The 24,641-nt window shown below is 46.9% G+C and overlaps 2 long non-coding RNA genes across 2 annotated transcripts; both read left to right on the forward strand.

Moving 5' to 3' along the window:
- Positions 1-7,835: 7,835 nt before the first annotated feature.
- On the forward strand, positions 7,836-16,732 carry LOC134517282 (uncharacterized). Its single transcript, XR_010071576.1, has 3 exons — positions 7,836-8,407; positions 10,006-10,300; positions 16,198-16,732. It is a non-coding gene; the product is annotated as an uncharacterized LOC134517282 (long non-coding RNA).
- A 903-nt stretch (positions 16,733-17,635) lies between these two features.
- LOC134517283 (uncharacterized) lies at positions 17,636-22,331 on the forward strand. Its single transcript, XR_010071577.1, has 3 exons — positions 17,636-17,811; positions 19,549-19,767; positions 21,482-22,331. It is a non-coding gene; the product is annotated as an uncharacterized LOC134517283 (long non-coding RNA).
- Positions 22,332-24,641: the final 2,310 nt, after the last annotated feature.

Consider the following 24,641-nt stretch of genomic DNA (forward strand, 5'->3'; position numbering starts at 1 on the left):
GCTGCCCGGGACGCTGCCAGGCAGGGATCCTCGTCATGCCATGGTCCATGGAGCTCCGTTGAGTGGCTGTCCATGCTCAGCCTTGTCTCACCAGAGCCCCCGTCCAGGAGACGCCTCACTCTCCTTCCAAAAGCTCATCATGCTCATCTCTTAAGAGATTGACAGAGACTTTTGGCTATGGATTTTAGACTGGGCCATCAGGAAAATTCAATTACTTGGGCAACCACTGTTTTACGGGGCAGGATACCAAGCTTGTTGTCATGTGGCAGCTTTTACTGGAGTAGAGTGGCATCTGTCTTCTCCGTGCAGATGGTTCAATCTGTGTACAAGCTTCAGAAGACTGCAGGGCCAATACGAGCAGATTTTAGAGCAGAATTTCAAGTGGGGTTTCAAGCAGGCTGCAGAGCAGAGGACGGAACAGGGGGAGAGGGGGGTTTTGTGCGGTGTGGACTGCACGCGGTCGGAGAAGCGGTGGTACAGCCAGAGCTGTTCCTGCTTCTCCTCCTCCTGCCTCCCTTTGCCTCCATCCTTCCTAACACATTGCACAGTCACAGGCTGAGGGATAGTTTTGCATACGCACTTCTTGTTAAGCAAACTTTTAAGAACAGCTGCTAGATGTTTATTTGGTGTTTCTATTTCAAATGGCTCCCTTTTGCCCCATGTCAGCACTACGAGTCCCCTCCTCTTCCTCTGATTCTACTCCGTCTCTAATCTGCTGCTGTTTCTCTGTAAGGTGTAGCGTCTCTTTCCCCTCTGCCCTTCTCTCTTGTTCCTCGGGGCTGTATCCTCTTCCTCTGAACTTTTATCTCTGTTGTTCTCCTCTGCTCTTCGTGCTCCGGTCTCCCACACTCCCAGTATTCATCCCAGTGCCATCTTTGCTCACATGTTTTCCAGCCTCCCTCCAAAAATGACGCATTTATGAATCAACATAAAACATGTTCCAGCTACTCTTCCAAAAGACATTGTGGTGCAGAGGAAACGTCTTCTCCAGCCGCTCTTCCCGAGTGCCGAGAGTCTCCTGCTGGTACTTATTTATGCATATGATATTTGTCTAGGCACCAGCTATGGTTTTTGTGCCTTGGATTCTGCAGTAAAACGCAAAGGTACAATTATTGAGAACACATTTATCCTACTACTAGTCATTTATTGTTTCCTACTAGTTGGCAGCTTGTTCCTGGGGCACCATCCTTTTGCATACAAATGTGTTTTTTTTAAAAAACCAAACTTAACATGGATTCACTAGAACCGCATTTTTGCGGAGTGCAGGCGTACATAACACCGCAGTCTTATTACTCTTGCCTATTAATGTTAGTTTCCTTCACTTCTGTTTCCTGTGCTGATTGATCTGTTTTCTTTCAGCTGTTCAGGGCAAAATTTCAGGTTTTTTTTTTTCCCTGTGTATGCTCAGGTGGCTCTAGTCCTCATGAGGACTTTGGGTTTAAAGCAGCTCATCTCAAGAGCGGGTCCTGGGGGGCAGCGCAAGGGGCACGTACTTCATGCTCCATCTGTTGCCCGTGTTGAGCACAGTTTTCCTACCATCCAGATCTCTCCTGCTCCCTTCTGTGCCCACAGCTAATGAGGGGTGCGGGCAAACTCCGGTCTGCCTGATGCTCCGATGAGCTAAGCCCTCTGCCCACCACAGGCATTTATCTTGGCGTCAGTATACATCTCCTAGTGTTGCTTCAACTACAACATCAAACTGGAGTAGTAAAAGTTAAAATTGGCTTTATCCATGAATTGTTTAGGAGCTCTTAAGGGTTAACATCAAATTTTTACAACACTTCAATGTAGGAGGGTTTTTAACGTGGTTGTTTTGCATGAATATACTTTAGAGGAACGGCATAGAAAATATTCTGAACTATGACTAAGAACCAGTGATCAGCAGAATAATCTCCATCTGTTTTGCAAAATCAATTCTTACCGCAGTTGGCCAATAGAAGTGTCTCCAAATGAAATGGAAGCATCAAACAAACGCATCTGTGAGTTAGAACCTCGCAGTAGCTGGTTCATATGTGCAACAAATAATGATCAGAAAGGACATCTGTTACCGCTTTCAACAGGCAACAAGCCTAGATTTGCAAGCACCTTGTTTTGACATTAACTGGTGTATGAGGAGACTAATTTTTCTGTGAGAAGATTATTAAAGTACCTAGAGATGGTGGAAAAACTGGAATAGTCACAAAGGTAAAGCACTAATTAATTTAAATAACCCAGCAAATATATACAAATTGTATGTTTCCCTTTACACACTTATTCCTCTACTTCAGTTTTATGATGCCTGTTCCCGGAGAGCAGCAGATTTTCAACGGGAACAAGAGTGATTCCAGAGCTGCTCCGGTGTAGGTGTAAGCACACAGACGCTGTGCAAGCTCAAACCCGTGGTTTGATATCTCCGTTTTTGGTGCTGCTTAGCACTGGTAGCGCCTAAAACTTGCTGATCGTCTTTTTAGACAGAAAATTCCCCCTGTGCCTGTGATTCTTTCTACCTGAATGCACAGCCACACAGGCATGAGCCCAGACCCCGAATTACGAGAAAACTCCTCGTAATCCCAGATTAAACAGCTCCTGCGTCCGCTGGGCCTCCAGTGTGATCTCCTGGGGGGTCTGGAGGACCTGAGACAGGGAGGGATGAGGGAGCCCCCACCGAGGAGCGGGTTTACAGCTGCAGCTTTAGGGCAGAAATTCTGGCCCTGGTGTCTGCTGTTGGGATTATTTCCGATTTACCTAATTATTGCTCAATATAAAATGCACGCAGCGCCTGAACACATGTGATGTGTCAGATGTGGTAGTGGATGTGACTCTCCCCACACTGGTAATGAGTTTGCCCAGGAGCTGAGGAAATAGCCCCTGTATCTGCAAATGGAGAGACAGAGCCCGCAGGAGTTACGAGACCTTTTCTATCAGTTGTGTGAAATGGCTTGTGATGGGCTGATGCCATCCGGAAAGACATTAAAATAGGGGACTTCCCCTCTAGCCGTCGGCTAGACAAATACCTTCATCTCTACAGCATGGGCACTAGTTTGTTAATGCTCTTGGTGGACAAACCGTTGCTCTCCAGCGTGGCTGCTCTAGAAAGACCCTACCAAAAGCCTCTCTGTGCTTGTCCGAGGTCGACCGGGACACGTGAGGTCCTGCTGCTGCTGTTCCTCTTGGACTAAGACTTCAGTGACGCAAAACCTTTGTTAAAATGTGTATCCCATGTCTGACTGCATGTGTTCTTACAGCAGTGTTTTCTTCTCCTTTTCTCTTAGTGCTCTGACTGATGGGGCTTTTAAAACAACGTTTTGCCTGGCTGCTCACGCTGCTGGTAAGCAGTTCTGCTGAGGTCTGTCCACTGCACTTCTCCAGGTTCTTCAAATCTTGAATCGTGTTTGCCACAGCACGTGTGGCTCCAGGTACTGACTTTCAGAGGTTTGGTACGGCCTGGTGAGGGGGATGAGGGGGACCAGGGCAGTGGTGGGGCTGGGGACCAGCATCCTACGGCTCTGGGTTGGGCCGAAACAGGGTCCTGTGCACGGAGACCCCGGGGAGGCTGGTCAGGGACATTGGCGCTAATTAGTGCCCTCCATGTCCTGAGGGCAAGCACATCGCCATCCCACTGTGATGGTGGGGAAAATAAAGGCATGATAGTATTTATTTATAATAATAGAATAAGGTATAATAATGTATTAAAAAACCCAAATAATCAAGCAAAAAAAAGCCTACGAAATTTTGAACCGAAAGAAGTTTAAGCGGTGGGGTATTAGATTTTTCCCAGCTCTGGCAGACCTCTGGGTGCCTAATAGATGTACATGGAAAAAATTCTAGTGTACCTGTCATAGCAGTGAACAAAAAGACATTTAAGGAGGGAAATATGGGCTTGCCTTTTAATTTTAATGCAATGCAGAGGACAAGAAAGAGCCTATTAGAGGTCCAGAAAGGAGTAGGATCAGAGATTTTGCTGGAAAACCAGCAACTCATTAGGCGATGAGGCAAAAGGTGCTCTTAAAGTATGCGTCCAGGAGGAATGCCTGCCTTGCCTTGGCTGCCTATTTTTTTTTTCGTTCTGAAGGAAGTCTCTCCCCGGCCTCTCATTCCTTGGCTTGGTGTTTCTTTGCAGTAGGACGGTGCCAGGTGCTGATGGATCGGTCGCTCCGGGAGCAGAGGATCAGCTCTGGGCTGCATCCACAGCCGTGATTCCAGCACGGAGCCGATGTTGCTGCCTGCTTCCCTTCCCTGCCTGAGCCGCCTTGCTGAGGACTGGCCTGATTGCTGCTGCAGTGGAAGACGTAAACAGAAAAAATGAGGTAATAATACACAACTTCTGATTCTGTGATGTTCTGGTTGTGCCTCTCCCTGCCCCAGCAACCCTGGTGGCTGTAGATCATCCGCAAATGCTCAGAGTTCGAAGCCTGTATTTCATTTTGCGTTGCTCCAGGTGTATGGGATTTGTATAATGATGGCTCCTGTGGCGCTTCATCAGCTCAGGGTTATTAATATGTCTGTTACTGACAAACGGCCCCACGTCATGATGAGGCAGAGGAGAGAGGTCAATAGTAAGCGCAGAAAGTACAGAGCTGCGAACAAAATAGTTGAGAGAGGTGGGAACAGATGAGCAAAGGGAGAGATACAAAAAGAATGGTCAGTGCCTAGGAGTTTTACTGATAGTTCTTACAGAAAAAATATCTTCTCTTTCGCTGGTGATGTGTGGTCTTGCACTGTGCTCTCTATTTTCACTCTTTCCGTACCAAGCTGTGCTGAGGCCCCTCGTTTGCAGCCACATGGGGACGGTGTTAGAGACCTGCTGGGGGAAGATCGAAGTGGCTGCCAAAAGCCTTGGTAACTGCAAGTGCCTTTCTGCTGCTGGCTGAAACTGCAGCCCAGGAAAAGATTAATTTCTAACTTCTAAGTAGTTATGCAGTCTACGCTGATCATAATTTGTTTTGTAAAGCTGAAGGGACTGGTGCATGTTCCTGGGATCCGGGGCTGGGTGGGCCAGTGCCCCCATCAGACCCCCGCAGCTGTGCTCCGAGGGGGATTGGTACGTTTGCAGAGAAGTTAAGGGTATGACCGAGAGCAAGCTCAAACTGCAATATGTCTGGCTGAGCAGACACATATATATATATTCTGAAAACACCTGCTTATCTGGTGCATAGAACCAGTGCGCTGCAGAGATGTCTCTATTGCCTTCGCTTTCTTCTCCAAGCTCCCGAAGCTGTACTTTGAGCAGAGGGACCCAGCAATGCTGCCCTTACCCAGCAGGCCTGGCCGTTAAGTATTCTGAAACCATACTCCACCAAGACCTGCAGGATCAGACCCAGGAGAGGTGACCCCTCTAGAGGACGCGTTGCTTATTTTCCTTCACTTTGTCCTCTTCAGTGCAAAACCGTTTGGTGGTAAGTTGCTGGGATGAAATATGGAAGAACAGAGTTTATGCCTCTCCTAGATGAGTAGCTTTGGCCAGACCCTGCTCACTCCTGGGAGGCGCCTGATTTACTTATTGCTGCTTGCTGGGAAGGGGACCCCCAACCCGTCCTGTTGAGTCCCACGGGCTAAGGAGAAGCAGCAGGAGGAAATATTGCTGCTGGGGGGAACAGTGCGGGGAGCGCGGGAGTTCTGGTCCATTTACATGTAAAATATATATGAACAGCCCTGAAAAGGTGGTCGACTGCTTCACTCAGTCTCATGGAGTATGTTTAAAGCTAGCTCTTAATAGATGAATAGATGGGCATTTCGCCTTCTGGCACCTAAGTCTGTTTAAGAAATCTGGCCCCAATGGTTAGTCTGCCCTTTCCTGCTTAATAGGGGTCTCCCTGGACCTTCTGCCGAAATACAATATTCTGACCGGGATATGGGAGCGCAGGAGAAAAACCTCTGTGTTCCCTGTAGAAAGAATGACCTTATTCCTTGTGCTTCTCTCCGAGCTTCTACCACGAGCTTTACATTCTCTAACAGCCCCTAACCTTGCAGGCCTGCGGGAGCAGCAGAGTCCCGTGCCCGGTCTGGTCCTGGGCCGGGCACGTGGCAGCGTGCTCCTCCCTGGAGCCTTATTGGGATGTCCTCGGGGCTGCAGGCTTGAGCCGTTTCTCCATTTCCTGGATATTTAACTGGACTGGGAATTGAGCTTATTTCTTGCTCGTGAGTTTTACTACTGAAGGCTATAAAATAAGCCTTCACTGAAGTGGAGCCAAATGTGTTGCAGCTTGTGTAACCCCCACGAGTTCAGACATTGCGAGTCTGTTGGTAATTTCAAGTTCATTACTTACTGTCCTTGCTCTGGAGAGCACACAGCCCTCTTAGTAGTTTTTAAACTTGAGCATATTGCATAATAAGAGCAGCAATGGCAGTAAAACTTATAAATCACGACCTAAAAAGATGGCAAATATTCTTATTCTGAACATTTGTATAGCATTAGTTTATGTCGATTTATGTTCTACGTCAGTCATATTTCACTTTTGCCAGTGTCGAGAGATTGTGTGAGAGGAGCAGAATATGCTGTGTAGTACGAGATCAAGTGTCAAGAGACAAAAGAATAAAGCCTGAATTATTTTGTACAATCACCTGATGAAGTCACACTGTGTTTAAAAAATTTTCCTTCCCTGTCAATTGCTCAGTACTTGAGTAGCCAAGAATCAAATGGGGTTTCCCAAGCAGAGTTGGAGCATTACCGTTTTCTCCTGCCAAACTGTCCCGAGTTCCAGGAGGGTTCCTGTCATCTCATGATGCTTTTCTGGTGCCGTGTTTTTTGCAGGCAGACGTGGGATTGCTGCAAGGGGAAAGCCATTGACTTGCGAGTGTCACCCCCCAGAATTATTGTGAATGATGCTGTACGGCTCCATCCTGGAAAGCTCAGACTGTCCATAAAACCTAGGTCTGGGTCCTCCTTCTGAAGCAGGGAAAGTAGGGAATCGGTGTTGTTGTGGAATCGGTGTCATGGAGAGCCGTACCTGCCTCTTTCACAACCCAAGTGCCATAAACAGCCAGTCTTCTGAATGCTCCCAGTAAAATTTACTCTCTATTAAAGCATTAAAGACTTCATAGAGGTTTTCACGTGCCAAAGCGCCTGCTGCTCAGTTCAAACGTCGGTATCTTTCCTTCTTTTCATAGGTATTTGATGACACAACCTTTTTGCTGCTGTTGAGGACTGTGAGGAGAGCAACACTGACGGTCCTGTCTAGCAGCATTAATTTTTCATCCAACAGATTTTCTGAATTCTGACCAATATTGCAGGAGAAACTATGGGCTCCCTTCACACCTCCTTCCTCCAAAGACATCGTGTCTGCCAGTATCCCTTCAGGGATGTTGCGTCTTCACCACCAGCACCCGACAGGGGGTTGTTGAGAGAAGTCTGAGTTTGCGGGAGTGAATTACAAATTCACTTTATAGTAAATACCACGGTGCTGAAGAGCCCAGAGAAACGCTATTTTCAAAATAATGGTGTTGCAGCAGCTGAATGCGAAGGATGGCTGCAGACGGTGCTGTTTAGGAGATCACCTCTGTGTGTTGCTCTGGTTTCCATTCATCCATATCTATTGGTATTGGGGTCATAGTATAAATCCCAGCACTCCACAAGCTGCAATAAACATATTACCAAAGCAAAATCTTGAACAGTGGGGTGGACTGTTACTGAAGATCAATTATCAAGCTCCACTGGTAAGTGCTAAGGCTCCTGAATCACAAGGGTATTTTTCTTAGTAAACATCTGAAAGGTAAAATTAAAGTCTTTCCAAAGGCTAACCAAACTTATAACTTTTACGTTACAAAGAATAAATTCTAAAGTTATTTTTCTGTGTTTAAATTAACTTTTTAGAATTTCTGTCGGGAATGGTCCCCAAACGTTCTCTTCAGCATCTCTATTTCCTCAGTTCTGGTATTTCTGTGTGCTGGAACCGAGAATTTAAAATCAGATTCCACTTTTGACCAACAGGCTCCAAGTAGTTGTGGTTAAAGCGTGGCTGGCTACAAAATAAAAATACATTAGATCTAGGGGAAGAAGGAAGAGTGAAAGCATGTTCTTATTGAAGCCTTCATTGAAAACATCATCTCAGTCTTGCTGCTGCTGCACTCTTGCCTACGGAGGAGAACCTGGATCTGAGCGGTGCTTGAAGCCTGAGTCATCCCACCCGCCGGGGGAGGGAGGCTGAAGCTGGATCCTGCTGAGCCTGAAATAGGGATGCGCCGGGATACTGGCACATGCTGTAATTCACTTTAGCACAGCTCATCAGATGCTAATCCAACCATTCGGCGCTGCTGATCGCATCACTCTGGGACGGTGGTTTTGCAGCATGGTCACCCCCACTTGAACTAGATTAACTTCAGCTGGATGACTTTAGGTAATTGTTTAAGTGAAAAATGAAAAAAGAAGGAAAGAAAAAGGTTCGTGCTCTTCAGATAAAATGGGATTTATTCTTCTGGAAGAGAAAGCCAAGTAAGTTATGCTTGTAGATCTATTTCTTGCTTGAAGCACACATCCACGCACAATCTCTCACTGAAATGCAGCAACAACACGCCATACAGTTATCACACAATTACGGCCATAAAAAGAAGGTAGAGGAAAGGGCTTGAAAGAATGTGTCAGTGATGGACTGGGGGTGGAAATGAATGCCGTTCGTAGTGCTGCTGTGCACCTGTGTGAAGCCAGTTCAACGCAGAAGAGACACAAAATAAAACCTGAGGCATCTCAGGTCTTGTCTGAAAGCTCAAGTCTAACAAACAAGATAACAACCTCCCACCAAATTAACCCCCCAGGAACTGTAAAAAAAATTCAGCTTTAGTGTTGTAACAAATGCATCGGTATCCCTCAAAAGTAAAGAAAGAAAAATAGCCATGGTAGCTGCAGGAGTCCTTCGAGCTTGTGCCCCTCCGGCAGTGCCATGGGGTGGGTGGGTTGCCTTTGCTGGGCAGGACTGGGAGGTTTTGGGTCCGGCACAGCTGTGATGGAGCTGATGCCCTTTACCTCTGTAGCTGCCGCCCTGGGAGAGGGAAGGGGAACCGCTGCGCGTGCTGCTCGGTGGAGATGCTTCTGGGGAGTGTCGGACCCAAACTGCCCGGTGCCTTCGGCAGGGGAAACAAAGGTGGCCACAGGTTGCCTGAGTGATGTGTCTCTGCCCGGGCAGGTGCTGCTTTTTATTTCTCTTACGAGCGTGTGATTTCTGAGAGAAGACCCTCAGCAAAGCTTTAGTTTAATTAAGGAGGACTTAAACATTAAGGCAGTAAAAGTGTCTCTTAATTTGAGAGCTTTGTTTGGCAGGTGCTCTCTGAAGTGGGGGTTTGTCCTGTTCGAAGGGGATGGCCCTTGTGGTCTTTGAAGGCTTTGTTCTTCAAATTGTTCATATAATAATGTCACCAGCTACAGTGGATGCATCTTGCTTTGCTTTTTGTTTCTATATTATTATCTCCCTAAATGATTTTCATGGAAAAAATCACTCCATTTCACATGAGGTGTTTTGTGCCACCCTAAAGTGGGTGAACCTGTAATTGCAGGGGACCAGCCGGTGGTTCATACCGTTCTCAAGAGGAGAAAAAAAAGCACCTTTTGAAATGCTGCTCAGACACGACCAGCTAAGGCTGGCAGCGGCTGTAACTTTACACTCGATCCAACCCACGCTGAAAAATAGAGGCCTTTTGGAGGTCATTGCGAAGTAATGCTCCTGTTGTAGTGGGGAAATAGACCTTTGACTAATGTGGCATTTCTTTGTACATTTAAGTCACAAAAAGGTCCCCTTCCTGAAAGGTTGCTCGAGATAAGTCAAAATATTGTTCCTCTTTCCTGTAAATAAATGATGTAGCTTTCGACAGTCTTCACGGATCTGACTTCAAATTTATTCTTTGTATATGCAGTTTATCAAAAGGGGTTAGAAACATCATTTTAGAACAATGTTTTGCTGCTCTCTGGAAAAATAACGGGTAAATAATATTTCCTCAAGTATTTCATTTATGCTTTGCCTTTTTAAATCCAGACTTCTGAAACCTGTCTCTGTGTTTTTAATGTATGTTTATCTCACCTAAAATTACCTTTTCTTGCAGCGGCTTTCTTTGACTGAGACTGTGGAAACTTGGGATGAATGCAAGAAGAGTTTCTGGGCTCCATTCCGCCTGGTGGTGTCGTACAGCCTGGCAAACCACGGCCCCCTCTCTCTCCGCCAGCGCTGTGCCCCTTCACTGATAGAGGGATTGCTCTTCTTTAGGTTGCTTGAGCTTGACCACGTAGTAAAAGTCCACATTAAATATTCCTCTGGCTCTTAAAATTGTGGGAGATATACTGCTCGCTGTGTGCCACAATATCACGCAGTGCTCAAGGCGTTTGACGTTGGAAAAACAGGTAAACTGAGCTGACTTGGGTAATTTTTCTATTAATGCTGTCTCTCTCTGAATTCGCTTGTGTTAGTTCCTTTTTGCTACCTAAATAAGGTTGAAATACACTTAGGTGTTTCTTTCCCAGAAGCAGTATACTGTCTTGACACTTTTATGTGATGCAGTCTGAGCTCAGATTGTCCTCGTGCTTCACCGGCAGGTGAGAGCGGGGCCCGGCTGGAAACCCCGTGGGCTGGCGGTGGTCTGAGGGACGGGGATGGGGACAGCAGCGTGCGGTGCCGTTGCCATGAAGGAAGCACTCACTGCTTTTGACAGGACTTACTACTGTCCACGTTTCATATCAAGGCAGATACATGGATTTTTTTGAACCCAAATTAATCTAGTAGGAGTTGATTTTTTTTTTCCCCTTCTTTTGTTTAGTAATCCAGCAGATGCTGATGTCTTGATGATGGATCTTAGGCACCGGAGATGACAAGGATAGTTCAGGACTGGATTTTCATATTGCCCACAGTACAGAAGCCTGTCCCAAGTTTCAGCTGGGTACACAGGCAGTGCTGAGCCCGCTCTGGGCCAGTGGGTACCCGACAGCCTCGCGAATACCACAGGTGTGGCTGTGCCCCTGCCGCGTCCCCACCGGGCAGCCAGGTGGCCAGAAACACCAGGGTGACAGGGATCGCCCGCACGGAACTCAGGTTTCGAGAGGAAGAAAGGGTTTAAAGATGAAGGCTGGCTATGCCAGACAGCGTGTCTCCAGGCGGCTTCTTGCAAGCCTCTCTTCCTTACTCTGCGTTCTTCGGCTTCACGGCAGTATTTCTTTTGGTTAGGTTTATTTTTTGCGGTGTTGCCTAACTCGGCGGGTAATAACAGCTTGTAGCGTGGTGGCTCTGTGGGACGGGGTTTTAACCGCCCCTTGCAGGCATTCGCTTTTATTTACTTTGTCAGAAGCACATTTGGAGCAAACAGCAACAGGCCGTTATTTCAGGTGCAGCACCGATGTTATATAAACCTAACTTTTTCTCCTTGCCTCCTACGTTTGTACATCTGCTTTTACCTTAATTTTGTTAAAATGAATGAAAAAGAGGCTTGATCTATTGAAATGAGACCGTAGCAAAGCGCGGTACCAAGCGGCGTGAGGACTCCCTCGGACACCGGGGGCTCTGCTGCCGTCACACAGCTGATGGCGTTATGATGGTGGAATGGTGTGGTCATTTTTAATGATTTCAACAAACTGTTCTGGCTTAGGCAATCGTCTCATTTCAGTTTCTAAATAAGAAACTCAGAACTTGTGTTTTCCTCCTTGGAAGAAAATCCATTTTGTTTTTTCCCAGGGTTGTGTTTCCCTGCCCGTGCAGGCTGGCACGCCGCTCTCATATTCTCTTCTTTTCTCAGGCCCCGCTGCCCCGCTCAGTGTGTCCCTGATCCGAGAGGGGAGCCGGGGCCGGGCTGGCAAAGAGGAGGTCCCTCTCCTCCCTGGGACTCATCCTGCTGGCAATTCAGTCCCTCTAGTCTGAAGCCTTTGGGCCTGTGTCGGCTTTGGTTCATCAATGAGATGCTGTTGATGTTGCAGCTGTCAGCAGAACAGCAGCAGGTTGGGTTTATAGGGGCTAAAGATGATCATTTTTTTTTTTTTTTTGATTAAAATATCTCCAACTGGACTTGCCAAATAAGTCACACCTCAGATAATCTGGTCCAGCATGGAAATGTTTTATTTAGGTACCTCGACGGAGGGAGGAGATGTGTTTGAAGCTGCGGGAAAGGGGCTGGACCAAGGCTCACACAGCCCCATCCCGGTTCCTGCTCCTGGGGTGGGGACGGAGGCTGCGGGACGCGGGCTCCATGTACTGTCCACCCAACCTGCAGAATTCAACATTGTGCTGTAACTTTAAAAAAATTTTTTTTTCCTGTCTGCTTGCAAGAAGGGGATCAAACTTTGAGGTTTTATTTGTTTTTTAGCGCAGGAAGACATAAAAACCCACCCACTGCATTTCTCCCATAAACTTGCCACCCTCCAGTAGTAACTGACTGGTGAAACTCAGGTTATAATTTTCATGTTTAATTCTTCTTGGGTGCTTACACTGTCACCACTTCATTGAAACAAATGGAAAAAAGAGGAAATAAGTGGCGAAGAAGCATTTAAAAAAAAAAAAAAAGCAAGGGGGTTATAAAGCCGATGCAGGAAGCTGTGTCTGCCGCTGTTTTGAGGCAGCAGCGAGCTGAGCGCCGCGGAGGGGTGATGGGGGAGAGCAGCCATCCCTCGGGACGGCTCTGCTCCACTGCCTGCGGGAAGCGCGGGCGGTGAGTTACGTCCCGGGCTGTGGGGCTGCAGCCTGGCTCCCGGGCAGCGGGGCTGGCATCCATCACCCCTGCTGCTCCCCCTCGTCTTCGCGGACTTCGTTTGCTGGTTTTGCTTCGATCACCCGGTGTCGACGTTCCTGGAAGTTTTGATGTTCGGTTAATATTGACAACCTTTATTTCCTCTGCGTTTTCCCCGCTGCCTGCTTGCGAGGTTACGTGGCCTTTTCAGCATCTCTGCCTTCCCACCTGGCTCGCTGCTCCGGGGGCAGCACAGCTGCCAGCGCCGCGCACAGCGCCTGGGGGCTTCAGGTCCCGCTGAGGGTCAGCTTGTCGGTTAGTCGAGCTCAGCCCCCAGCCCGTGTAACTGCAATTACGCCAGGTTTTTAAACACCTCATCTATTTTCTTAATGAGAAATTAATTTCATCCTATTTCAAACCACCTTTTCTATTTTCTGCTGGTTAAGGAAGTGGGGGCACTGCAGCTCTCTGGCACTGGGAGCACTGGGAATCGGGTGCGTGTTCCAGCGCTGCCTGGGGACCGAGGCGTTGGAACAGTGGGAAGCAGGATTTTATCTGCCCTGCAGGATCTTGGCTGTTGTGATATAGCGAGAAGAGATGACTTTGAAGGTGCCTCATGGGCTTGATGGTGAGAGGTGACAGCATTTGATACAGAGTCAAAAAGCCGAGACCGCTTGGAGTAAATAAATTCTGGTTAAATAATATCGTACGTTAAATAATAACTTTAACACCTTAAATAGGGTCTTTCAAAGGCATGGGAGCACACACTCTTAATGTGCCTGGGAAACTCTATCTGAAGTTTGACACGCTTTGGGTGGAAGGGGGGAAATCTTCCAAGTTTATTGAAAGCCAACACTTTTTATCAATATCGGTCTGAAGTCAGGGCTGGCTTGCTTTCTTGAGAGATATTTTTCCTTCTCTTAAAAGAAAAAAATCTAGCAGCTCAGGGGGTGTTTGGCCAGCTCAAACAACAGCTGTCTTCGTTTGTACCTGGACTGTTTTTATCTCAAACCAAACGCAGAGCTATAAGGACTGTCACGCTGAGCTTTGGGAACTCTCGGGAGTGGCTCCGTCCCTGCTGATGGGACGGGGGTCCCACGTCCCCTCTGCCCGCTACACATGGCGGGTGGCAGCGCCGGTGTCACCTGTGGGTACAACCGTAACGTTTGCGTGGATCCATCTGCTGCTGCTCCAGCCTTTGTCTTACAGCTCCATAACTCAACTGTGGTACGTTTCTAAGCTGCTCTGCAATCTGCCATCTAACGCTATTTTTAACACGACGTCGATGCTTTAGTCGGAAAGCATCTGCCTCACTAGCTGCCCTTCGAAGTTCCACACGTACCAGTAGCACTTGTAATAGGTTTTGGGGCATTTTCCTGTGAAGCCCCGTTATTAGGTTGCCCTGGCCGGCCGTGTCTCTCCAGGGCCGCGTTCTCCAAGGCACTGAACACGCCTGAGCCTTTATGGCCATTCAGGTCCTTCTGAAAGTCTCACTGCGCGTGTGAACGTGCAAGAAATAAAATCCAGCTACAGCCTCTTCCCCATAAAGTCTCCTCGCCGCCGCTTTTTCCAAGCGAGCTGGTTCACCTGTGGAGTAAAATCCCTGCTGATGAGAAAAGGCCCAGAGTGTCTCCATTCTGAATCCAATTAGAGAGGAACTGCGAAACACTTTCACCCGGCAGGTTAATGTGCTTCTCTTATTTCTGAATTACATGCAAAATGTACTTCATTATAGGTGCTCTTTTGCTTACTTTCCAACATTATTAACTTCTTTCTAAATCTTGCTTTCATTTGTTGATGTATTACACATAAAATGCAGAATAGCTCTTGGGCAGCTCCTTAATGTAGGCAGGCCTTGAATGCGTGAAACCTTGTTATGCGAGTTTTTGATAATCTGAAATTCATATGTTTCCCCTGAATCCAAAACTCATATAGAAATTAAATGTAATCCCAAGCGCTGGTTATCAGAATCCTTCAGACATCCCTCAAGACACAACTAATCAGGATCACTGGTATGCAGCATTTAAGCATCCTCATTTTGTTCAGTCAGGAAAAATATCATTTAATAATAATAACTGTAGCATGGTAAATCATCTGGATCCTTTTAGCAGGTTTAATGTTCTCATTTTCTCCTCCTTAGCATTTGCCATTAGGATCAGTGGAAAGGATTTGACTTCTGCACTTATGGGTACCCCTCTTTGACAAGGAGTGCCAAAATCAAATGTGTAGGTTTAAAAATTTGTTCTCCAATTAAATTTTCTGAAAGACCTACCGATTTTGATGAGGATTTTGTCTTTTAGAAGCTGATGGCAATATGTATTAGTAGGGACGTAAGGTATGTATTGGTTGATTCCCACCCGTTTTCAGTAAAATGTCCCAAAACTGCCTGTGCCCCGGCTGTGCTGTGGCCGGGGAGGGACGTTGGTGCCCGGTGCGGGTGCTGGCACTGGGGCGGGGGGAGGGAGGACAGCCCAGCCTCCCGAAGGGCGACGCGGAAGCTCCCTGTTCCCCCAGTTGGGACACGGCACTCTCGCCCTGTGCCATGGAGGGGGGGTGAGGTGGCGGGGTTGGGTCAGCACACTGTTCAGAGGTTTTCCGGAGATGGGGGTTGTTTGTGAGTGGGTCTTTTTGTTGGGGTTTTGTTTTTTTAGTTTGTTTATAAAATCTCTCAAAAGAGAACAAACTTTTACCCCATCTAGCTGCACATGTGCGATACATTGCCCTGAATCAGGGGGGCATTAATTGGAGTCTAAACCGCAAGTGCCGCTTCCGAGCTTGTAGTTGACATCTTGTACGCTGCCATGAACCCTGACTCCGGCCGATGCCTTCACCTGAACACGCTTCTTATTTTAGAACATCTTTTGCCTGTGCCAGTTCACATAAGCAGATAGAGGGAGACCCCCACCAACACCGCTTTCACCCTGCAGACAGCAATCCTCGCGGGCTTTCCAGGGGGATGCTCCCGCGCAGCCCAGGAGGGCCCTTTCCCACCTTGGCGTGGTGCGGGCTGTTTCCCACGTGCTTCAGGAGAGAAGGTGTCGTCCCTTTTCTTTGTCAGTACGCTGCTCCTTCCATGCGCGACAGCCTCCGGGGTGACAAAGTTCCATCTTTTGGTTGGTTGGTTTGTTTGTTTTGGTTTAGTATTCTCGGCGTGAGTCGCGTTAACATAATTTTCCAATCTTTTCTACCGGGCTTACAGTCTGTGACAGACTGGCGTATTAGCGACTTACTTGGACGGATGGTACAGATGCAAAATTTAACATGTGGAGTATTGTCCTAGCCCGAGTGACTTGTGGGTATATTTTGGATTCTCTTTCTACCATCTACTTTTTTCACTTCTCTAGCTCATTATTTTTGTTAAGGGAACATACTGCTACTTTGTTCTTTGCTAGAATTGCTGTGTTTTTATTAGAGGCATTGGAAAGGCACCAGCGTGTCGTATTTTCTCCTGTGATGCCCGAAAACCCGAACTCCTGAGCCTCAGTAATTCACCCAGACGCGCGCACCCCGTACGCTGCCGAGCACAGCACGTGCTGCGTGGTGGCAGCGCACTATTTAATCCAACTTTTATTCTGTATGTTTGAAATGCAGCGATATAAAGCAAAGAGGGGAAGATTGGAATAACTTACAGGCATTAAAGTACAAGTGAGTGTGGATAAGCCGAGGTACTTACCGATCCATCTTCTGCTGTCTTTTCTGTAACGATAATGCTTAAATGGGCTGATTATACATTCTGAAAGGCAGTTGTGGAGATGTACAATTTCCTGCCTGACGCCGAGCGAGGGACCTGACCTGTTTAGATCTCTGAAGGGAATCAAGAAAACCTGCGCTCTAACGTGTTGTCTCCCGGCACCGCGGGGCAGGCAGGCGCGCAAACATCGCTCCTGACTTCAGCCCTTCCCCTAAGTCTCGGCGGCACCGGGAGACCTCGGGCCACCGCATGGGACCAGACTGCCCGCCCCACCGCTCAACTCCACCATCTCCCGGGGCAGGGAGCTCTGCGGGGCCAAACCTCTCTGCCCAGAGACCTCCCCAAAGTTCATTGGGTCCTGCCCGGGCTCCTCCGTCTGCCGCAGGTGGGTCATGGGGAAACGCCGATGGCTCCGGCAGCTTGTGGTTTAGATTAGATTGGATATGTGATTCTTTGGCCACGACGTTCATATGGTGACGTTAAATGCAATAACTCTGTCAAAGGAGGCAGGAGGTGCAAATCCCTTTCCTCAGGCAAGATAAAGATTCTTCCCGACGGCAGAGGGTTGATGTTGGTGGGGTTGGAGGGACCTGTGTCACTGCCCGCCTCCTGCTCCCTTTTTGTGAATGATACCGCCGAGTGGTCTGCAATTTACGTTGAGTTGGTTTTGACCAAAAACTTCGAAAGGGAAAGAAAATGGGAGTTTGTGAGGTTGTTTAGGGAAGACAAAACGCAACGGGAAAAACTGATTCGTAGTGAAGCTGATATATTATTTTTTGAGCTCCTGAATAGAAAACTCGCATATTTGCATAACTCCTTGTAGCTACAGCTGTGACAGAAGCCCTAGGAGATGGCAAAGCTTCAACATTTACATGTCGTACAGCCAATGTTAAATTTTTGTCATTGTTCTAAGGGAAACTCGTACAGTTTCTCAGTGCTTACCAGAAAATCCATGTGGAGAGCTGCTGGGTTGGAAGATGTATGTGAACGTTTGTGTGGCGGAGACAACTTAATCACGTATGGGGCGGAGACTCTGTTTATGGATGACACGAGGGAGAATTTTGAAATCACATGTGTCGTAACAGATGGTTAAACCTGACACCAAATGTTAATTTCTTTTGCTGTTTACTGCAGAAAGCACCAAGAACGATTTAAAAATCAGCTTACCTAATTGAAAAGAAAATGTCTATTTTAAAATACTGTGACTTCAGGAACTCCACAAAACTAACGTTAGGTTGCTCCCTGAGGGCTGTCTCCGCAGCAGGTGTTAATGCCGAGCGTGGCCCCAGCCGAGAGCTACCTTTGTCTTTGACATCGCTTTGTCCTTCAGGGCTCAGAAAATGAAGTGGCCGAGACGTGCTGTACCTGGTGGACCTCAGCAGGCGGGAGCAGAGGTACCCTCGTCCCTGCGCTGGGATGCAGGGCTCGTGCTGGCGCATTGACATCGCCAGACCCCGCTGCCGTCCTCCAGGCTCAGGCCCAGAGGAAGATGACTTGGGAAGATTCCACTTTAGGTGAGTTTGGTCCTGCTCGTGTCCCCCAAGGAAGGACTTTCCCCCACTGCTGGCTCCTGTAGCAGTTCCAGGAGACCTGAAGGCTGTTGGGCACCTGCGCGGTTTGGGTGCTTTTGGAGGAGACGTGCACAAGTATAATTTAATTATTCAACCCAATATAGCTATTGCCAAAGTGCTGTGAGATACAAGTCTGGTTCAGGACTTCCCCATCGCATGTGATTTCCATCGCGTAATCAGCCTCCTAAAGCTGTGCCTGCTCCGGCACCTCCTGTTTTGGAGCAGAACTTCCCTCTTGGAGGTGCCACCTGTGGGAGCCGGTGGGGTTGTGGGACAGGGGCAGGAAACCTCCAGCGATGGCCTTGGAAACGGTGGAATGTCTCTGCCTGCATTTGCATCGCAACAGGAAACGTTGCCCCGCTCTGCACCCAAGCAGCATCTAAAATACCACGATTATAATTTTTAAGTGGGCTTTTTTTTTTTTTCTCCACTGGAAGTGTAGATTAAAGACTACTGCATAATTTTCATGGTGCATTGTAGCTTTTCCTGCTTTCGAAATGCAGAACAAAACTGCTTTAAAAACAGCAAACACCAGCTGAAGGTTCGCATGGTTACACAACCTAATTATAAACATTCAGCGAGTTCCAAAAGCACAGCGGAGTAAATAAATGTATCACACAGCTGAAGAATGCGTCCCTTATTGTCAGATATTTAACAGTTTTGAAAGTAATTAAAAGCAAAGTATCTATTCGAGTCTGCAATTTAGCAGAAGTTTAAATTTTATTTTATAAATTGGAATGTAGTTGAGGATACCCCTCTATGCAAACAATAGCAATGAATATTCAGGTTTCTGGAGTTAGCAAATGAGCGACTTCTGTTGGAAAGATAAACAAAATGATTTCTTTTTATTCATCTTCGAAAATGACAGGCTACGTGCATTAAAGAAACAGCATCTGCTGTTCTGCTGTCACAGTTTATTATACAGGGACCGAGATGGGGACTGGGCTGCGCTGCCGTTCCTTAAAGCTCGGAGCGCGTGTGGATCTATTAATTCATTAGCACAAGGGCGGCGTAGCACTCCCTGCGCTGCTGTTTGCTTTCAGCAACTGAAGTCCGTTTTACTGCTGAATTATATTTGATGCTGGAGGAGGTATTCTTGAAATAAACAATATTATCCACAAGAGACTGATACGAGATGATAAAATCCATTTTATTTATGGTATTTTCAGCTATCTTGTCGGTATAATGTATTACATCACTGGAAAATACTGGATTTATTTGAACCTTGCTCTAAGAAGTAGATTTGCCATATACCTGCCCACCGAGCCACTCTTTTCACGGGCTGAGTTCTGATGCTGTGATTTATGTTTAGTTTTCTGGGTCACAATAGCTGTGGCGAAATATTACATATTATGCCTCTCCTGGAAGTATAACTACGAAGGCAACATCACTTATTTCCGCACTAACGTGTGCATTTATTTTATATTGCTTCAGGACGGGCAGAGGATGCTTAACCCTTGTCTGCTGAAGGGCCGGTCCTTGCCCCTGCTCTGCTCAGGAGGTGCTTTGGCACTTGCGGAGAAAGTAGCTTAGACTAAGGATGGCTCGTAATCAAGGTGTGCTAGATCCCCTTTTTAATCAAGAAATGCTAATGGGATGGTGTTTCCCAGGCAAGAGGCTGCAGAAGCTGGTTTCTGTCTCGTTCTGAAGCCTAAAGACCGTTTTTCTCATCCTGCCCAGCCGGATGCAGGGGCTCTTTCTGGTGTTGCTTCTGGAGCGTGTTCATGGGAGACCCTGGATCCATCTGCCATGGACCTTCTGCCAGCCGGTGCTGGCTGGATGTTGACACCAACATGACCCTCATGGTGACCAAGGAGATGGTGCAGCACTGGCCCTGAAGAGAGACCAGCCATGAGCTCCTCTGCTCCCCAGGAGTTTCATCCCCGAATGGTGCCCGGGGTAAGGGACCCAAGATGATCGCCGCGGTGGGAGGTCAGGGCTGGTTTTTCTGGTGACGTTTTTCTGTGTTTTCCTCTCAGGTTTTCTGTTCAGTCATGCTCTGTGCTTCTCAGACGCATGTTGGCATGGCAGCAAACCAGCCTAAATCTGCCTTTTAATGGCAAAGGAATAATAAGTATTGCATAAAGGGATGATTACTTAATAAAAAAAACAACCCAAAACCACCCACCTCCAGACTTTGAGTTCAGCACAGTTCCATTTATACCAAACTCAAGAATTGGAGGTATCATTTATTTAAAATGAAGTCTCCTGTCAAGACGTCTCCTCATCTGCTCTCTGAACAGTCCGCTCAAATTCCTTGTCCCTGACCTTTTCTATTTGTTTTCATGGTTAATGTTTCTTTTAATGAGCTGACTTTAATTGTTCCCTTTCCAGGTTTAGAAGAAATCTGTAGAGATAAAATTTGAAAGGCTGAGAAATTAAAAGGCTTATCAGAAGAGAAATACCTCAAAGTGGAGGTGGAAATACCAGATGATGATTTTAAAAAAAAAAAACAACCTATTTCTTTGTCATTGTATAGACCGTTCTTGTTTAAATGTTTTAGCATTTGTCAATGTAAACTGAGGCAGCCCAGAATAAGAATAATTTGCAGGTGTTTTATTGTGAGCTGGGGGCTGGGGAGGTTTGTGCCGACCCCGCGATGAGCTGCCGATTCACGTTGGAGGTTGGTTGTGGCTCTTGGTTGAAAGGTCAGGTCCTCGGCTGGCCCATATCCACATGGATCGGCTGAAATCAAAATAGCCACACAGGTTCAGGCCAGATGGAGATCCGACACCCCCGTCTTGCTATTTTCTTCCTCTCCTGTTTGTCTCCAAAGCCTTTTCTTATTTAAAAAAAGAAGAAAAAGATTTTTGTGAGATGCGGTTTGGTGTGTGCTGGGTTTGCCCGGGTAGGTAGCGCTGTTCAAATGCTGTAGGGATTAAAGGCAAAGATTGTGCGTATTTCGGTTGTTCAGGAGGATTGCGCCTCCTTCCCTACCTGCCCCTCCAGAGCGGGCTGTGAATTAGCGCGGGGCTGAGCCCAACCAGCGGCGGGGGCTCTTCCAGCCCGCACTGAAATGATGGCAAAAGGCAGAACGCTCTGGGAACAACGCGCTCACAGCTCTGGGGAACCCTGATTCTCTCAACCTGTGCCAAAATATTTGCTTTCTGCCTGCTATTCCAGCGTGTACATACAGAAACGAAATGGCAAATTGAATTTCCAAAGTAGTTTGCTTGTTTTCTGTGATTATTAACAACAGGCTGACGAGTTTTTGGGTTTATTTTCCTGATTGCTGCTGTGCATTTCCATTCTTTATCTAGACTATTCAATTTTGGTTTTCTTATAGGTTGAACTGCTTAGGGAAAGAACTAATCCTAGTTTTCCTTTTGCTTGTTGAGTCTTTGCAAGTCTCTGAAGGATTATACAGGGTATTTTATTACTGCAGAACAGCACGCGTATCCCGAGTTAGACTGAAACTGCCCTGTGGAGTGTCAGAGTGATGCGTAGAATTGTATTCCATCTTACAAACTGTTTGTCTCACTATATTGACTTAATTTTATACACACTTCTCATCAAGAGGAAATCTTTCAGCTTTTGCACTTTCCCTTATTTTGCAGAGGGCTTTTTAACCAGTCACTAGAAGATAATTAAAGTATGTCTGTCTTGCCCCCAGGTGGGCACGCGGAGGCTGGAGGCTCTCCGGGGATTCCTGTGACCGCAGCTGATGCAAAGCTGGCACAATTTTTAAGGGATTTCTGCTAGAGATGAGCAAAAAGACGTGGGTTTTAGGGGTCGCTGATCGCCTGGGGCTGCGAGTTACCATCACCAGACCAGCTCTGCTCATCTCCTTTCCCACCGCGGAGACAATCGCTTTGGTTAGGCGGAAAGGGACGGCGTTCTCTCAACACAAAAATGAGATGCTATTGAAGGAAACGACTGGGAAGAAACGTGGAAACGGTAAGCTGTATTTTTCCAGAGAGCGGGCACACCGCGTCGGCGCCACGTGCTTCGTCTGCTGCTCCGTCCCCACCTCCCAAATGGAGCTATTCTCTTTCAGTGGTTAGAGAAATAATAAAGAATAATGAGAATGAGGGATTTCTATGCAAATAAGTTTGCATCTACATCCAAGAATTTAAAGGGAATGCATCTGTCTTGAATTCTACATGAATATATGAGAGACCTGGTAAGGTAGAAGATCCAGTCAAGCAAACAGCGATGCTAACTATCAACCCCCAAAGTGTCTGATGCTCATGTTCTCGGTTACCGATGATCTGTTAAAAATGACCTTTTTTGCCAAGATTTAATTTTCCACCTCAGCATACTCCCTTGAAGAGCCTTGCAAAATTTGTGCTGTGCCTATAAGGAAGATTCTTATGAGAGTCAAGCCAGTTCCAAGCCGACATAGAGACACTCATCCACTAAATAACCTAAGAAGAAAGTAAGTTGTTTTTTCCTTTTACCTGGAGTGAACAAGCACATGCTCGAGTATTTGACTCGATCAAGGTGTGACTGATTGCAGCATCGTTCGGGTAAGACGAGACGTTGGTTTTATTTTCCATGAAATAATGAGTCAAACAGTAGGCTAAGTCGCTCATTGAGCACTGACCTTAAATTTCCTCCGTCTTGTGTCAGAACGTTAATGCTTTTAGAGATTCAATTTTTCTATTAAATTTCTTCCCGGCGCTAGGGTTAGCAGGTTGGTGTTTGAACACTAACTGCTGCGGAGCTGCAGGGGAACCGGGCAGCGTTTGTTGTGATAGCTGATGTACAAATAAGTGCAGCAACACTGCTGGGGTTTGTTTTCGCATTCACTTTATTATCTTGTAATTGAAATTGTGCCTTAGGCATAGAATTATCATCCTTTTTGCTTAAGCAGTAGAATTCCTGACAGTTTTCATCTATGGATTTTATTGCTTTTCATACATCTTTTGTTGTTTGCTTAAATATCGCAAAGTGCACTTAAACACGGCACAGAATTGTTAAAACACATTGAATTGTCTGATTTCTTCATCTAAAAATGGATGAAAAGCATGAGACTTCATAAGTTAAGAAGAGACAAGGCTCTAAAGAAGGATATTGGGTCCACATGCCGAATTTTATATCTACATGAGAATTTTAACTAACAAGTAAAGGACAAATTGCAGATCCTTTATGTTTAAGGAATGCCACGATTTGTATCACACATCTGCACGTGGCAAAAGGTCGTTCTTGTAGTTTTGGTGAAGATATAGACCAAGTTGAGTAATCAGGAGCATCGTTAGCATCTGGGGACTCAGGAAGAGAAATGAGATCAAGTAGATAAAACGATGGAGTGGACAAGAAGTGGGAAAAGACCCGTCCCCCAACCAGTTGGGGATATGGGTTTGCAAGGGCATAGAGCACTACATACGTAGCCTTGGGCAGCAGAACTACATCCTGGGTATTTTTAATACCTTTTGGCTTATAAATGTGAAAAGTGAGATTACATTTCTGCCTGGCATTTTTTTTTTTCTTTTTTAAGTAGGAGCCTATCATGCATCTATGTGTTTAATTTGGATTTTAATACTAATATAAGTAGCTGGCTATTTCCTGTATTGCTGCCGTAATTATTACTTCACAGTCATGTCGACAATCAACAGCTCAAAGTTTGAATTTCAAATCCAGTTTCCAAACTTGGTATCATTTACTCTGCTTATTCTCACTCCTCAGAACCAGGATACCTTATGTAAATGCTCAGAGCCCGAAGCCGCATTTAATTGTGTCAAAGCCCCTAACCGCCCTGACACCTGCAGCGGGGACAGGGACATCGCTCGGTGCCCACGCTGCTGCCCAGCACTGTGTCCGCCTCCCACTGAGTGCTCCCGCCTGGCTTTTCCTGTTTCCTACGTTATTTTATAAAGTCCCTACGCTTTTTGTCAGTAAGTTCTCCCAGTAACATGGTATTTTGGGATGGTGGTGGTGGAGGAGGGAAAAGGCAGAGCTACTGCGAATGTTTGGCCTGATGATACCTTGTCATGTTATAAACTTACATATTTGGCCTGGCAGGGTCAACATTTATGTGGGAGAGTCCCTGCGATGCTGGGAACCAGTAACGTGCGTCACCTTTTCATGGGAGTTTTCAGATGGAAATGACCCCCTTTGGAGCCCCCCGGGGCTGATAATGCAAAACTAATCATAGAATCATAGAATCTTCATGGTTGGAAAGGACCTTTGAGATCATCGAGTCCAACCAAACACCCTACAGTCTCTGCCACTAGAGCATGCCCTGAAGTGCCACATCTAGACGTTTCTTAAACACCTCTAGGGATGGTGACTCAACCCCCTCCCTGGGCAGGCTGTTCCAGTGCCTGACCACTCTGTCAGTAAAGTAATTCCTCCTGATATCTAACCTAAACCTCCCCTGCCGCAGCTTCAGACCATTTCCTCTGCTCCTGTCATTATTCCCCTGGGAGAAGAGCCCAACCCCCACCTCTCTGCACCCTCCTTTCAGGGAGTTGTAGAGGGCAATGAGGTCTCCCCTCAGCCTCCTCTTCTCCAAGCTAAACATGCCCAGCTCCCTCAGCCTCTCCTCATTTGCCCTGGTCTCCAGACCCCTCACCAGCCTGGTCGCTCTCCTCTGGACACGCTCCAGCACCTCAATGTCCCTCTTGTACAGCGGGGCCCAGAACTGAACACAGTGCTCGAGGTGAGGCCTCACCAGCGCCCAGTACAGAGGCACCATCACTTCCCTGCTCCTGCTGGCCACGCTATTCCTGATACAAGCCAGAATGCTGTTGGCCTTCTTGGCCACCTGGGCACACTGCTGGCTCATGTTAAGCTGGCTCCACCAGCACCCGCAGGTCCTTTTCTGCCGG

The sequence above is a fragment of the Chroicocephalus ridibundus genome, chromosome 6, assembly GCF_963924245.1.
Source record: "Chroicocephalus ridibundus chromosome 6, bChrRid1.1, whole genome shotgun sequence".
Classification (NCBI taxonomy): domain Eukaryota; kingdom Metazoa; phylum Chordata; class Aves; order Charadriiformes; family Laridae; genus Chroicocephalus; species Chroicocephalus ridibundus.